We start from the raw sequence: 15,996 nt of genomic DNA, 5'->3' as shown, positions 1-15,996 counted from the left end.
AAATTCTTCTTCTTATGCTTTGTTTGCAACAAAAGCTGGGAGTTGGCTACTTTTCTATATTAAATGGCGCTAGTGTCACTCAATCTACCGTTCTCCATAAAAAAAAACGTGCAATCTACTCATAATGCATAAGATTGAGAAAAACGCATCTATATGAGAAACTGCTTATGTGTCGGGGCTTTCAAGAACTATGTTTTCACCACTCTCGCGTTATTTTTATACTCAGCTGAGCAGAGCTCACAGAGTATATTAATTTTGTTCGCATAACGGTACCCTGTAACGGCATAAACTAATCGAGATAGATATAGACTTCTATATATTAAAATGATCTGGGCGAAAGAAGAAATTAATTTAGCCTTGTCCGTCCGTCCGTCCCTCCGTAAACACGTTAACTTGAGTACGTTTTGAGGTATCTTAATGAAATTTGGTATGTAAGTTCCTGAGCACTCATCTCAGATCGCTTTTTAAAACGAACGAAATCGGACTATAACCACGCCCACTTTTTCGATATCGAAAATTTCGAAAAACCGAAAAAGAGCGATAATTCATTACCAAAGACGGTTAAAAAGATGAAACTTGGTAGGCGGGTTGATCTTATGACACAGTGTAGAAAACTAGTAAAATTTTGGACAATGGGCGTGGCGCCGCCCACTTTTAAAAGAAGGTAATTTAAAAATTTTGCAAGCTTTAATTTGGAAGTCGTCGAAGATATCATGATGAAATTTGGCAGAAACGTCACTCCTATTACTTTGTGTGTTCTGAATAAAAATTAGCAAAATCGGATGACGAACACGCCCACTTAAACACATTTTTTTCAAAGTCAAATTTTAACATAAAATTGAATATCTTTACAGTATATAAGTAAATTATGTCAACATTCAACGTGCGTGGCTCCGCCCTTTTTCATTTAATTTGTCTACAACACTTTTAATGCCATAAATCGAGCAAAAATTTACCAATCCTTGGGAAATTTTGTAAGGGCATATAGCTTCTATGACGATAACTGTTTTCTATGAAAATGGGCGAAATCGGTTGAAGACGCGGCCAGTTTTTATACACAGTCGACCGTCTGTCCTTCCGCTCGGCCTTTAACACTATAATTTGAGCAAAAATCAGTATACATATCTTTATTAAGCTTAGTTCACGTACTTATCTGAACTCACTTCATCTTGGTATTAAAAATGGGCGAAATCTGACTATGCCCACGCCCACTTTTTCCGTATCGAAAATTTCGAAAAATGAAAAAAAAATTATAAATATAATAAATTATAAATATTAAAAATTGCTTGAAATAAATGTTCATACATTTAAAGCAATACGGGCAATCCCCGATTAATTCATATAAAGAGACAACATTTGGTTAATTCGTTGTAGTTCTATAAATAGAACAAAAACAGCAAAATGCCAAGTTTCTATGAAACCGCCTTACAAACATGCATAACTTCAACACATAACTACATACGAATTATGTGATGTGTGGAAGATAATATATGCGAAAGAAGGCAATTGGGAAAAACTTTACAACAACTAAGGCATGACGTAGCTGAATGCGTTTGTAACCATTTCAACTATCGTAGGAGTGCGGGTTCGACTCCCACTCCCGGGAGAAAAGGCTTTGAAGAGATTTACAAAGGTATAATCGAAACAGCTGTCGCCTTGTCCGTCGTGATGTCACGTTGTTTAAATTTTTCCCAAATTATTAAATAAATTATAAAATTAAAAATTACGTGAAATAAATGTTCATACATTTAAAGCAATAAGGGCAATCCCCGATTAATTCATATAAAGAGACAACATTTGGTTAATTCGTTGTAGTTCTATAAATAGAATAAAAACAACAACAAATACCAAGTTTCTCTGAAAACCGCCTTACAAACATGCATAACTTCAACACATAACTACATACGAATTATGTGATGTGTGGAAGATAATATATGCGAAATAAGGCAATTGGGAAAAACTTTACAACAACTAAGGCATGACGTAGCTGAATGCGTTTGTAACCATTTCAACTATCGTAGGAGTGCGGGTTCGACTCCCACTCCCGGGAGAAAAGGCTTTGAAGAGATTTACAAGGTATAATCGAAACAGCTGTCGCCTTGTCCGTCCTGATGTCATGCTCTTTAATAACTTTCATTTGATACCCATGTTATACAAACACATTCCAGGGTTACCCCAAACCAAAGCAGCTAAGCTCCCAGCTGAGTATGTAATGTTCGGCTACACGCGAACTTAGCCTTCCATACTTGTTGTTATTGCTGTACTTAGATCTGCTTACTTGTCAAGTCTATGGATTCATGGCTGAAATGGGATGAGGGTTGTTTATAGAAATACATAGATTTATACCTTCACTCTTCTGGAGCGTACTGGATCTTATACGGCTATGCTGAATGATACTGATCAACATTATAATTTACGTGACTTAACCCCCTTCAGGTCAGCGCTAAGCTCTGTCACGGATGCCAGCAAGCAAGCTTCAAAAGCAGCACGGCTCAAATTGTAAGAGAATCTAATCTCCTCCCGGGTAAATCGGGCTAATTATATATTTTTATTTTTATTTTATGTAAATAACGTTCAGATATCTTAGAGAAACTTCTCGTAGCAATATTTCCGCAGGCCTGCAACTTCCGTGATCCGTTGGCCAATTGCTTTGTGTGTTGCCTGGCAACGTCTCTTTGGTGCTTGTGCATTTAGCGTGACACTAATTTCAAACGGGAGCGTGTCATTATTCTGTATTACAAAATTCTGGGTGACAAAATTCTGTAAACTGCAAAAAAATTTTGCTTGAACAAAATTCTGCTTTTTTAAAATTCTGCTTTTTAAATGGCGGCCACCGTGGTGTGATGGTAGCGTGCTCCGCCTGCCACACCGTATGCCCTGGGTTCACACCCCGGGCAAAGCAACGTCAAAATTTTAGAAATAAGGTTTTTCAATTAGAAGAAAATTTTTCTAAGCGGGGTCGCCCCTCGGCAGTGTTTGGCAAGCGCTCCGGGTGTATTTCTGCCATGAAAAGCTCTCAGTGAAAACTCATCTGCCTTGCAGATGCCGTTCGGAGTCGGCGTAAAACATGTAGGTCCCGTCCGGCCAATTTTTAAGGAAAATCAAGAGGAGCACGACGCAAATTGGAAGAGAAGCTCAGCCTTAGATCTCTCTATGAAATATGAAATATGAAATATGAAAATGCTGCATGTTTAATGCGAAAAATTCTGCTTTATTCAAGTGTTGTGATTTTCGTCATACGCAGAAGGGTGTCCTACGCAGAAGGACATCACCGTGGCGGTAGCCACGGTTATACCACACACCCGGACTTGGCATGGCGTAGCCCATGGTTATTTTTTATAAGCGCGGCCAAAGGCCGCCTATTCAGAAAGGTGTTCTACGCAAAATTACTGTGCATGGCGCAGCCGGTGTTGCATCAGCTTTTTCCAGAATATTGACTTCCATAATATTGATTTTCGGTGTTTCGGCTTCCGGAATTATGAATGCATGACATCTTTAACATTGTTAACATTATATTTTAATACAGAATTTTGAAATACAGAATTTTGTAATACAGAATTTTTTAATACAGAATTTTGAAAGCAGAATTTTAGAAAACAGAATTTTAAAATGCAGAATTTTGTTTTTAGAATTTTGTACATACAGCATTTCGACACCAACCCTTTCAAACGTTATACCCAAGATTATATACATACAACGTCATTGTTTTTTGTTTTCGAGGTAGGTCACCCTACCGGGAGCTGACAATCAAAGTTGTCGTCAGTGCAGTTGAAGTAGGAGCTGAATTTATTTTATTACCAGTTTTTAAATATAAACGAGCTCTAGGCCAAATATTTGTATATTCTTAATAAAACACAATACGTGAATTTTTGATATACAATTATATTATTTAATTTGTCGATATTTCGACTTCAGTCTGAAGTCATCATCAGGAATTTTTGAATGCAATATGTCGACTGATTGCATTCAAAAATTCCTGATAATGACTTCAGACTGAAGTCGAAATATCGACAAATTAAATAATAGGGGGACTCATGATAGCATATAAACTTATAAGGTGTAAAATTATATCCATTTACACACGCGCCTCGGGCAGCTTGTGCGCCGACCATACGGCCATAGTAGTATAGCGTCATCAATCACAAGACAAACAGACTACCTGATTCCCTATCTGCGTTTCGAGGGCGATCTTAAGGCCATAATAGAGGTGGACGGTTGGCGCAAGGGTGCTCAAATGGCGGACGAGGCGATACATGTGTACACAGATGGTTCCAAAGTAGTGGCAGGAGTAGGGTCTGCGGTATACTGTGCTGATCCGGAAATAAACAGATCCTACAGGCTGACGGATTACTGTAGCGTTTTCCAAGCGGAAATATTAGCCGTAACCAAAACAATAGAAACCCTGGAAGAAAATAGCCCAAGCTGCAATCGTGTTAACTTATATATTGACATTCAAGCAGCAATTAAGGCAATAATCTTGCATACCACAGCATTTAAATGCGTGTTAGATTGTAAGCAGTCCCTGGAGAGAATCGGGACAGGAAGAAGCATACATCTATATTGGGTCACAGGGCATATGGGAATAGAGGGGAATGAAAAAGCGGATGAATTAGCTAAAAAGGCTGAAGCTTGATCCGTAGACGTCCCAATTATACTTTGCGAAATTAAGCGAAAGCGAGAGGTGCAGATGATCGACCAAGCCGGAAAGGCGTGGGTTCAAGCGCGGGGCTGTAAAGTGTCGAAGATTATGTGCAGGTCTTACAACCTTAGACTAACAAAGTTGCTTCTATCATTAAAAAGAGAGGACTGTAGACTCATGAGGGGTATTCTGACTGGACACTGCCTTCTGGCGTCACATGCCTTTAAATTAGGCTTGGTCAGTGGTAGCAGATGTAGGAAGTGCGGGCTGGAGGTGGAAACGATCGAGCACGTTCTGTGCTCTTGCCCTGCGCTTGCAAGGCTAAGACTCCAGCTATTAGGAGTCATACAGCTCTCAGATCTAGAAGCAGCAAGCGGCTTAAATCCTAGGAAGCTTCTAGTATTTGCCAAGAGGACGGAGTTATTTTATAACATAGGTCCTGGTTTTGATAGGGTTTTTCAGTTTGGTCGTTAAAACAACTACGGACTTATTCAGTCTATGTGAGGTCCTCATGGACCGGCCAATTCAACCTAACGTAACCTAATACTTTTTATGACATAGGCAGCAGCAAACACGAAAACAGAAGTGGCAATTTTTATGAAATTTCGTTAACTAAATTCCTTATTCCTTTTTATTTTCAATAAGCTAAGAAAATACTTCCATAAAGTTTTTAACTGAAACTACGCAAACCATGACACAAATTGCCGTATGTTGCAAATTGAAAGTTCCGTATACCTCATTGATTTAAAATCTGCAAACGTATACTGAGAACATGTTACCTTACGTATGTAATAAATACTTCCTTTTTATATGACGCTGAACATAGATCGATTCTAATTCCGTAAACAAAGCGAGAACATTATACATATTGTAATAATAAGTACTAAAGAAGAAAGTGTATTCGTTAATGTTCCCAAGGTTGGTTTCCCTACATTTTGAAATAATCGATTCAAAAAAGCGCAAAAAGAATGACATTTCGGTAAAGACTGTACTAATTATCTCATTCCGATGAAAGGATCATGTGAAGACCCACTTGGCATTCCTTGATGCTTCCAATTTTGTCGGCAGGCAACGAAACGAGAGAGAAACAGTCCAGCTTTATTTGTCGGGCAAAATCATGTAAATGGTTAAGTACGTAAGCAAGTACACTGTTACAAAGAATAAGCAAAATTTAAATAAACTTTGTTCGTTTCGATTTAATCGACTAAATCGATTTTTTTCTAGAATCGAATCGAAAAAATCGATTCTTAAAAGAATCGAATCGAATCCAGCTCTAATAGCTCGCAATTCGCGAAATCAATGAAGCTTCATAATATCTGCAGGTCGTCCCTTTCGTTACGAAGAGAGTTTAATCGCGATAATTATACTCAGTTGAGCAGAGCTCACAGAGTATATTAAGTTTGATTGTATAACGGTTGGTTGTACAGGTATAAAGGAATCGAGATAGATATAGACTTCCATATATCAAAATCATCAGGATCGAAAAAAATTTGATTGAGCCATGTCCGTCCGTCCGTTAACACGATAACTTGAGTAAATTTTGAGGTATCTTGATGAAATTTGGTATGTAAGTTCCTGATCACTCATCTCAGATCGCTATTTAAAATGAACGATATCGGACTATAACCAAGCCCACTTTTTCGATATCGAAAATTTCGAAAAACCGAAAAAGTGAAATAATTCATTACCAAAGACAGATAAAGCGATGAAACTTGGTAGGTGAGTTGAACTTATGACGCAGAATGGAAAATTAGTAAAATTTAGGACAATGGGCGTGGCACCGCCCACTTTTAAAAGAAGGTAATTTAAAATTTTGCAAGCTGTAATTTGGCAGTCGTTGAAGATAACATGATGAAATTTTGCAGGAACGTTACTCCTATTACTACATATATGTATGCTTAATAAAAATTAGCAAAATCGGAGAACGACCACGTCGATTTTTAAAAAAAAATTTTTTTAAGTAAAATTTTAACAAAAAATTTAATATCTTTACAGTATATAAGTAAATTATGTCAACATTCAACTCCAGTAACGATATGGTGCAACAAAATACAAAAATAAAAGAAAATTTCAAAATGGGCGTGGCTCCGCCCTTTTTCATTTAATTTGTCTAGGATACTTTTAATGCCATAAGTCGAACAAAAATTTACCAATCCTTTTGAAATTTGGTGGGGGCATAGATTTTATGACCTTAACTGTTTTCTGTGAAAATGGGCGAAATCGGTTGAAGCCACGCCCAGTTTTTATACACAGTCGTCCGTCTGTCCTTCCGCATGGCCGTTAACACGATAACTTGAGCAAAAATCGACATATCTTTACTGAACTTAGTTCACGTACTTATCTGAACTCACTTTATCTTGGTATAAAAAATGAACGAAATCCGACTATGACCACGCCCACTTTTTTGATATCGAAAATTACGAAAAATGAAAAAAATGCCATAATTCTATACCAAATACGAAAAAAGGGATGAAACATGGTAATTGGATTGCTTTATTGACGCGAAATATAACTTTAGAAAAAACTGTGTAAAATGGTTGTGACACCTACCATATTAAGTAGAAGAAAATGAAAAAGCGCTGCAGGGCGAAATAAAAAACCCTTGAAATCTTGGCAGGTATTACATATATAAATAAATTAGCGGTATCCAACAGATGATGTTCTGGGTCACCCTGGTCCAGATTTTGGTCGATATCTGGAAAAGGCCTTCACATATACAACTACCACCACTCCCTTTTAAAACTCTCATTAATACCTTTAATTTGATACCAATATCGTACAAACACATTCTAGAGTCACCCCTGGTCCACCTTTATGGCGATATCTCGAAAAGGCGTCCACCTATTGAACTAAGTCCGACGTCCTTTTAAAATACTAATTAACACCTTTCATTTGATACCCATGTCGTACAAACAAATTCTAGGGTCACCCCTGGTCCACCTTTATGGCGATGTCTCGAAAAGGCGACCACCTACACAACTACCACCACTCCCTTTTAAAATACTCATTAACACCTTTCGTTTGATACCCATATCTTACAAACAAATTCTAGGGTCACCCCTGGTCCACCTTTATGGCGATATCTCGAAACGGCGTCCACCTATGGAACTAATGATCACTCCCTTTTAAAATACTCATTAACACCTTGCTTTTGATACCCATATTGTACAAACAAAGTCTAGGGTCACCCCTGGTCTACCTTTATGGAGATATCTCGAAACGGCGTCCACCTATAGAACTAAGGATGACCCCTTTTAAAATACTCATTAACACCTTTCATTTGATACCCATATCGTACAAACAAATTCTAGGGTCACCCCTGGTCCACCTTTATGGAGGTATCTCGAAACGGCGTCCACCTATGGAACTAAGGATGACTCCCTTTTAAAATACTCATTAAAACCTTGCTTTTGATACCCATATTGTACAAACAAATTCTAGGGTCACCCCTGGTCCACCTTTATGGGGATATCTCGAAACGGCGTCCACCTATGGAACTAAGGATGACTCCCTTTTAAAATACTCATTAACACCTTGCTTTTGATACCCATATTGTACAAACAAATTCTAGGGTCACCCCTGGTCCACCTTCATGGCGATATCCCTAAATGGCGTCCACTTATAGAACTATGACCCACTCCCTCATAAAATACTCTTTAATGCCTTTCATTTGATACACATGTCATACAAACACATTCCAGGTTTTCCCTCGGTTCATTTTCCTACATGGTTATTTTCCCTTATGTTGTCACCATAGCTCTCAACTGAGTATATAATGTTCGGTTACACCCGAACTTAACTTTCCTTACTTCTTTTTATTTATTTATTAAATGTGTTAATAAATGTTGCATTCTTGGAGAATAAAATTTTGAATAGACGTTTGCGTTTACTTATTTTAAGAAAGAGTTTAAATGACCATAGCAAATTGTTTTAATAAAAGCATCTTAATGCACTTATAAACTACTACATACAATTAAATACGTGTTGTGGTTTACGACATCTAGCAGTTTAGGAACCGCGTATATCGGCTCCCCAGCAAAACCGGGTGTTTTGACCGATTTCAGCCCCAGAAGATATAATTACTTACAACTTAAAAGCACGCTAGTCAGTTTGTTAATAGACGAGAGTTAGGAACTCCAAGGGACCACTCTCTCCTTTATAGGCCTTAGCTGTGTAGAAGATATCCCGTGGTGGTTTTGAGAGCGGTGTTTTAACAGGCCTGCAGTTTCCTTCAGTATGTTTCTTTTAGGCACGGTAGCCAAATCGGAAAAGCGTAGCATGCAAACGGCTGGCCATTTGCTTTACAAGTGGCCATGAGTTCGAAACTCCGAGTTTACACTGAGTAAAATGTTCACTGTAATGACCGTGGGTGTGGAAATGGGGGCGGTGTGGCATAACACTGGTAATAAAATTTTATTACCAGTTTTTAATATAAACGAGCTCTAGGCCAAATATTTGTATATTCTTAATAAAACACAATACGTGAATTTTTGATATACAATTATATTAGGGGGACTCATGTAACCGTATAAATGCCTTATAAAGTGTGTAAACGTATAAATTTATCTAGTTTACGCACGAGCTGTCAAATTTTGTATGAAAAATCATTTACACAATTTGTATAAATTTACGCGCACATTTCATTGTGTAAACGCGGTAAACTCAAAGGAATGCAACCTTGCAGACATTACAGACGGCATTTTCATCAAAAATCCCCAACATCAGCAAGTAAAAGCGTTTTAGTTTTGTTTTTTCACTTAATCTTGGTATTTTTTAATTTGTATAACAATCAAAAAAATTTTTTTGGAAATAATACAGCTGAAAAACAATCAAGTTTATCAAGAGTATTACTAGGTGCGTTCATATAACCGCGTGTGTAAATGGATATAATTTTACACCTTATAAGTTTATATGCTATCATGAGTCCCCCTATTATTTAATTTGTCGATATTTCGACTTCAGTCTGAAGTCATTATCAGGAATTTTTGAATGCAATCAGTCGACATATTGCATTCAAAAATTCCTGATGATGACTTCAGACTGAAGTCGAAATATCGACAAATTAAATAATAGGGGGACTCATGATAGCATATAAACTTATAAGGTGTAAAATTATATCCATTTACACACGCGGTTATATGAACGCACCTAGTAATACTCTTGATAAACTTGATTGTTTTTCAGCTGTATTATTTCCAAAAAAATTTTTTTGATTGTTATACAAATTAAAAAATACCAAGATTAAGTGAAAAAACAAAACTAAAACGCCTTTACTTGCTGATGTTGGGGATTTTTGATGAAAATGCCGTCTGTAATGTCTGCAAGGTTGCATTCCTTTGAGTTTACCGCGTTTACACAATGAAATGTGCGCGTAAATTTATACAAATTGTGTAAATGATTTTTCATACAAAATTTGACAGCTCGTGCGTAAACTAGATAAATTTATACGTTTACACACTTTATAAGGCATTTATACGGTTACATGAGTCCCCCTAATATAATTGTATATCAAAAATTCACGTATTGTGTTTTATTAAGAATATACAAATATTTGGCCTAGAGCTCGTTTATATTTAAAAACTGGTAATAAAATTTTATTACCAGTGTTATGCCACACCGCCCCCATTTCCACCCCACGGTTTATTACAGTGAACATTTTACTCAGTGTAAACTCGGAGTTTCGAACTCATGGCCACTTGTAAAGCAAATGGCCAGCCGTTTGCATGCTACGCTTTTCCGATTTGGCTACCGTGCCTAAAAGAAACATACTGAAGGAAACTGCAGGCCTGTTAAAACACCGCTCTCAAAACCACCACGGGATATCTTCTACACAGCTAAGGCCTATAAAGGAGAGAGTGGTCCCTTGGAGTTCCTAACTCTCGTCTATTAACAAACTGACTAGCGTGCTTTTAAGTAGTAAGTAATTATATCTTCTGGGGCCGAAATCGGTCAAAACACCCGGTTTTGCTGGGGAGCCGATATACGCGGTTCCTAAACTGCTAGATGTCGTAAACCACAACACGTATTTAATTGTATGTAGTAGTTTATAAGTGCATTAAGATGCTTTTATTAAAACAATTTGCTATGGTCATTTAAACTCTTTCTTAAAATAAGTAAACGCAAACGTCTATTCAAAATTTTATTCTCCAAGAATGCAACATTTATTAACACATTTAATAAATAAATAAAAAGAAGTAAGGAAAGTTAAGTTCGGGTGTAACCGAACATTATATACTCAGTTGAGAGCTATGGTGACAACATAAGGGAAAATAACCATGTAGGAAAATGAACCGAGGGAAAACCTGGAATGTGTTTGTATGACATGTGTATCAAATGAAAGGCATTAAAGAGTATTTTATGAGGGAGTGGGTCATAGTTCTATAAGTGGACGCCATTTAGGGATATCGCCATGAAGGTGGACCAGGGGTGACCCTAGAATTTGTTTGTACAATATGGGTATCAAAAGCAAGGTGTTAATGAGTATTTTAAAAGGGAGTCATCCTTAGTTCCATAGGTGGACGCCGTTTCGAGATATCTCCATAAAGGTGGACCAGGGGTGACCCTAGAATTTGTTTGTACAATATGGGTATCAAAAGCAAGGTTTTAATGAGTATTTTAAAAGGGAGTCATCCTTAGTTCCATAGGTGGACGCCGTTTCGAGATACCTCCATAAAGGTGGACCAGGGGTGACCCTAGAATTTGTTTGTACGATATGGGTATCAAATGAAAGGTGTTAATGAGTATTTTAAAAGGGGTCATCCTTAGTTCCATAGGTGGACGCCGTTTCGAGATATCTCCATAAAGGTAGACCAGGGGTGACCCTAGACTTTGTTTGTACAATATGGGTATCAAAAGCAAGGTGTTAATGAGTATTTTAAAAGGGAGTGATCATTAGTTCCATAGGTGGACGCCGTTTCGAGATATCGCCATAAAGGTGGACCAGGGGTGACCCTAGAATTTGTTTGTAAGATATGGGTATCAAACGAAAGGTGTTAATGAGTATTTTAAAAGGGAGTGGTGGTAGTTGTGTAGGTGGTCGCCTTTTCGAGACATCGCCATAAAGGTGGACCAGGGGTGACCCTAGAATTTGTTTGTACGACATGGGTATCAAATGAAAGGTGTTAATTAGTATTTTAAAAGGACGTCGGACTTAGTTCAATAGGTGGACGCCTTTTCGAGATATCGCCATAAAGGTGGACCAGGGGTGACTCTAGAATGTGTTTGTACGATATTGGTATCAAATTAAAGGTATTAATGAGAGTTTTAAAAGGGAGTGGTGGTAGTTGTATATGTGAAGGCGTTTTCCAGATATCGACCAAAATCTGGACCAGGGTGACCCAGAACATCATCTGTTGGATACCGCTAATTTATTTATATATGTAATACCTGCCAAGATTTCAAGGGTTTTTTATTTCGCACTGCAGCGCTTTTTCATTTTCTTCTACTTAATACGGTAGGTGTCACAACCATTTTACACAGTTTTTTCTAAAGTTATATTTCGCGTCAATAAAGCAATCCAATTACCATGTTTCATCCCTTTTTTCGTATTTGGTATAGAATTATGGCATTTTTTTCATTTTTCGTAATTTTCGATATCAAAAAAGTGTGCGTGGTCATAGTCGGATTTCGTTCATTTTTTATACCAAGATAAAGTGAGTTCAGATAAGTACGTGAACTAAGTTCAGTAAAGATATGTCGATTTTTGCTCAAGTTATCGTGTTAACGGCCATGCGGAAGGACAGACGGACGACTGTGTATAAAAACTGGGCGTGGCTTCAACCGATTTCGCCCATTTTCACAGAAAACAGTTAAGGTCATAAAATCTATGCCCCCACCAAATTTCAAAAGGATTGGTAAATTTTTGTTCGACTTATGGCATTAAAAGTATCCTAGACAAATTAAATGAAAAAGGGCGGAGCCACGCCCATTTTGAAATTTTCTTTTATTTTTGTATTTTGTTGCACCATATCGTTACTGGAGTTGAATGTTGACATAATTTACTTATATACTGTAAAGATATTAAATTTTTTGTTAAAATTTTACTTAAAAAAATTTTTTTTTAAAAATCAACGTGGTCGTTCTCCGATTTTGCTAATTTTTATTAAGCATACATATATGTAGTAATAGGAGTAACGTTCCTGCAAAATTTCATCATGTTATCTTCAACGACTGCCAAATTACAGCTTGCAAAATTTTAAATTACCTTCTTTTAAAAGTGGGCGGTGCCACGCCCATTGTCCTAAATTTTACTAATTTTCCATTCTGCGTCATAAGTTCAACTCACCTACCAAGTTTCATCGCTTTATCTGTCTTTGGTAATGAATTATTTCAATTTTCGGTTTTTCGAAATTTTCGATATCGAAAAAGTGGGCGTGGTTATAGTCCGATATCGTTCATTTTAAATAGCGATCTGAGATGAGTGATCAGGAACTTACATACCAAATTTCATCAAGATACCTCAAAATTTACTCAAGTTATCGTGTTAACGGACGGACGGACATGGCTCAATCAAATTTTTTTCGATCCTGATGATTTTGATATATGGAAGTCTATATCTATCTCGATTCCTTTATACCTGTACAACCAACCGTTATACAATCAAACTTAATATACTCTGTGAGCTCTGCTCAACTGAGTATAATTATCGCGATTAAACTCTCTTCGTAACGAAAGGGACGACCTGCAGATATTATGAAGCTTCATTGATTTCGCGAATTGCGAGCTATTAGAGCTGGATTCGATTCGATTCTTTTAAGAATCGATTTTTTCGATTCGATTCTAGAAAAAAATCGATTTAGTCGATTAAATCGAAACGAACAAAATTTATTTAAATTTTGCTTATTCTTTGTAACAGTGTACTTGCTTACGTACTTAACCATTTACATGATTTTGCCCGACAAATAAAGCTGGACTGTTTCTCTCTCGTTTCGTTGCCTGCCGACAAAATTGGAAGCATCAAGGAATGCCAAGTGGGTCTTCACATGATCCTTTCATCGGAATGAGATAATTAGTACAGTCTTTACCGAAATGTCATTCTTTTTGCGCTTTTTTGAATCGATTATTTCAAAATGTAGGGAAACCAACCTTGGGAACATTAACGAATACACTTTCTTCTTTAGTACTTATAATTACAATATGTATAATGTTCTCGCTTTGTTTACGGAATTAGAATCGATCTATGTTCAGCGTCATATAAAAAGGAAGTATTTATTACATACGTAAGGTAACATGTTCTCAGTATACGTTTGCAGATTTTAAATCAATGAGGTATACGGAACTTTCAATTTGCAACATACGGCAATTTGTGTCATGGTTTGCGTAGTTTCAGTTAAAAACTTTATGGAAGTATTTTCTTAGCTTATTGAAAATAAAAAGGAATAAGGAATTTAGTTAACGAAATTTCATAAAAATTGCCACTTCTGTTTTCGTGTTTGCTGCTGCCTATGTCATAAAAAGTATTAGGTTACGTTAGGTTGAATTGGCCGGTCAATGAGGACCTCACATAGACTGAATAAGTCCGTAGTTGTTTTAACGACCAAACTGAAAAACCCTATCAAAACCAGGACCTATGTTATAAAATAACTCCGTCCTCTTGGCAAATACTAGAAGCTTCCTAGGATTTAAGCCGCTTGCTGCTTCTAGATCTGACAGCTGTATGACTCCTAATAGCTGGAGTCTTAGCCTTGCAAGCGCAGGGCAAGAGCACAGAACGTGCTCGATCGTTTCCACCTCCAGCTCGCACTTCCTACATCTCCTATCACTGACCAAGCCTAATTTAAAGGCATGTGACGCCAGAAGGCAGTGTCCAGTCAGAATACCCCTCATGAGTCTACAGTCCTCTCTTTTTAATGATAGAAGCAATTTTGTTAGTATAAGGTTGTAAGACCTGCACATAATCTTCGACACTTTACAGCCCCGCGCTTGAACCCACGCCTTTCCGGCTTGGTCGATCATATGCACCTCTCGCTTTCGCTTAATTTCGCAAAGTATAATTGGGACGTCTACGGATCAAGCTTCAGCCTTTTTAGCTAATTCATCCGCTTTTTCATTCCCCTCTATTCCCATATGCCCTGGGACCCAATATAGATGTATGCTTCTTCCTGTCCCGATTCTCTCCAGGGACTGCTTACAATCTAACACGCATTTAAATGCTGTGGTATGCAAGATTATTGCCTTAATTGCTGCTTGAATGTCAATATATAAGTTAACACGATTGCAGCTTGGGCTATTTTCTTCCAGGGTTTCTATTGTTTTGGTTACGGCTAATATTTCCGCTTGGGAAACGCTACAGTAATCCGTCAGCCTGTAGGATCTGTTTATTTCCGGATCAGCACAGTATACCGCCGACCCTACTCCTGCCACTACTTTGGAACCATCTGTGTACACATGTATCGCCTCGTCCGCCATTTGAGCACCCTTGCGCCAACCGTCCACCTCTATTATGGCCTTAAGATCGCCCTCGAAACGCAGATAGGGAATCAGGTAGTCTGTTTGTTTTGTGATTGATGACGCTATACTACTATGGCCGTATGGTCGGCGCACAAGCTGCCCGAGGCACCGAGCCTGGATGCAGTTGTTAACGCTATGTTCATTGCTACCAGGTCTACAGGTGGAATGTGCAGAATCGCATACAGTGCAGATGTCGGGGTTGCTTTCAGGACTCCCGTAATGCCAAGCGTTGATAGTCTGCATACACCCTCTAATTTTTTGAGGTAGGTTGCTTTTTGTGTGGCTTTCCACCAAACAAGAACTCCATAGTATAGGATAGGGCTAACAATCACTGTAAAAACCCAATGAGAAAGAGAGGGTGATAAGCCCCACGTACACCCCAGTATTTTTTTACATGCATAGAGTACCATTGAATCCTTATCCACCCTCTCCTCCACGTTAAGCTTTCATGACAGCTTACTGTCTAGGATGATTCCTAGATACTTTGCGCAAGGTTTCTCCTGTAGGGTCACCCCTCCTAACTTAGGCCTAATCCAATTTGGGACCTTGTACCTCTTTGTAAACAAGACCATATCCGTCTTATCCGCGTTGACTTTCAGCCCGAACTTTAATGCCCGGGTATGAATATCCCGAAGCGCCCGATCCATTAAAGAGCTAATCGTTGGAAAGCACTTTCCACTTATAACAATTTCAACGTCATCCGCGTAAGCCGTAAGTTTTACGGGTCCCTCATCAAATCTTCTGAGCAGTTGGTTGATGACCAGCGTCCACAGCAGAGGTGATAGCACCCCTACCTGCGGCGTTCCCCTGTACACTGATTTTGTGGCCTCGTACAATCCCCATTGTGATGTAATCTTCGTGCAATTTAACATGCAGCAGATCCTTCTGGTTAAGGCTGGATGTACTTT

General features: G+C 38.0%; 1 protein-coding gene and 1 long non-coding RNA gene across 4 annotated transcripts in view; one reads left to right on the top strand and one right to left on the bottom strand.

The window, feature by feature from the left end:
* Positions 1-15,996, bottom strand: part of LOC137250349 (sulfhydryl oxidase 1-like) — a 189,737-nt gene that overhangs the window by 71,060 nt on the left and 102,681 nt on the right. The window lies entirely within an intron of this gene.
* LOC137250350 (uncharacterized) overlaps positions 1-15,996 on the top strand; it is a 64,376-nt gene that overhangs the window by 956 nt on the left and 47,424 nt on the right. The gene's annotated exons all lie outside the window — the stretch shown is intronic.

Source organism: Eurosta solidaginis, chromosome 4 (assembly GCF_040869045.1).
Source record: "Eurosta solidaginis isolate ZX-2024a chromosome 4, ASM4086904v1, whole genome shotgun sequence".
In the NCBI taxonomy this organism is placed as follows: domain Eukaryota; kingdom Metazoa; phylum Arthropoda; class Insecta; order Diptera; family Tephritidae; genus Eurosta; species Eurosta solidaginis.
This window is presented reverse-complemented; position numbering and strand designations above follow the sequence as displayed.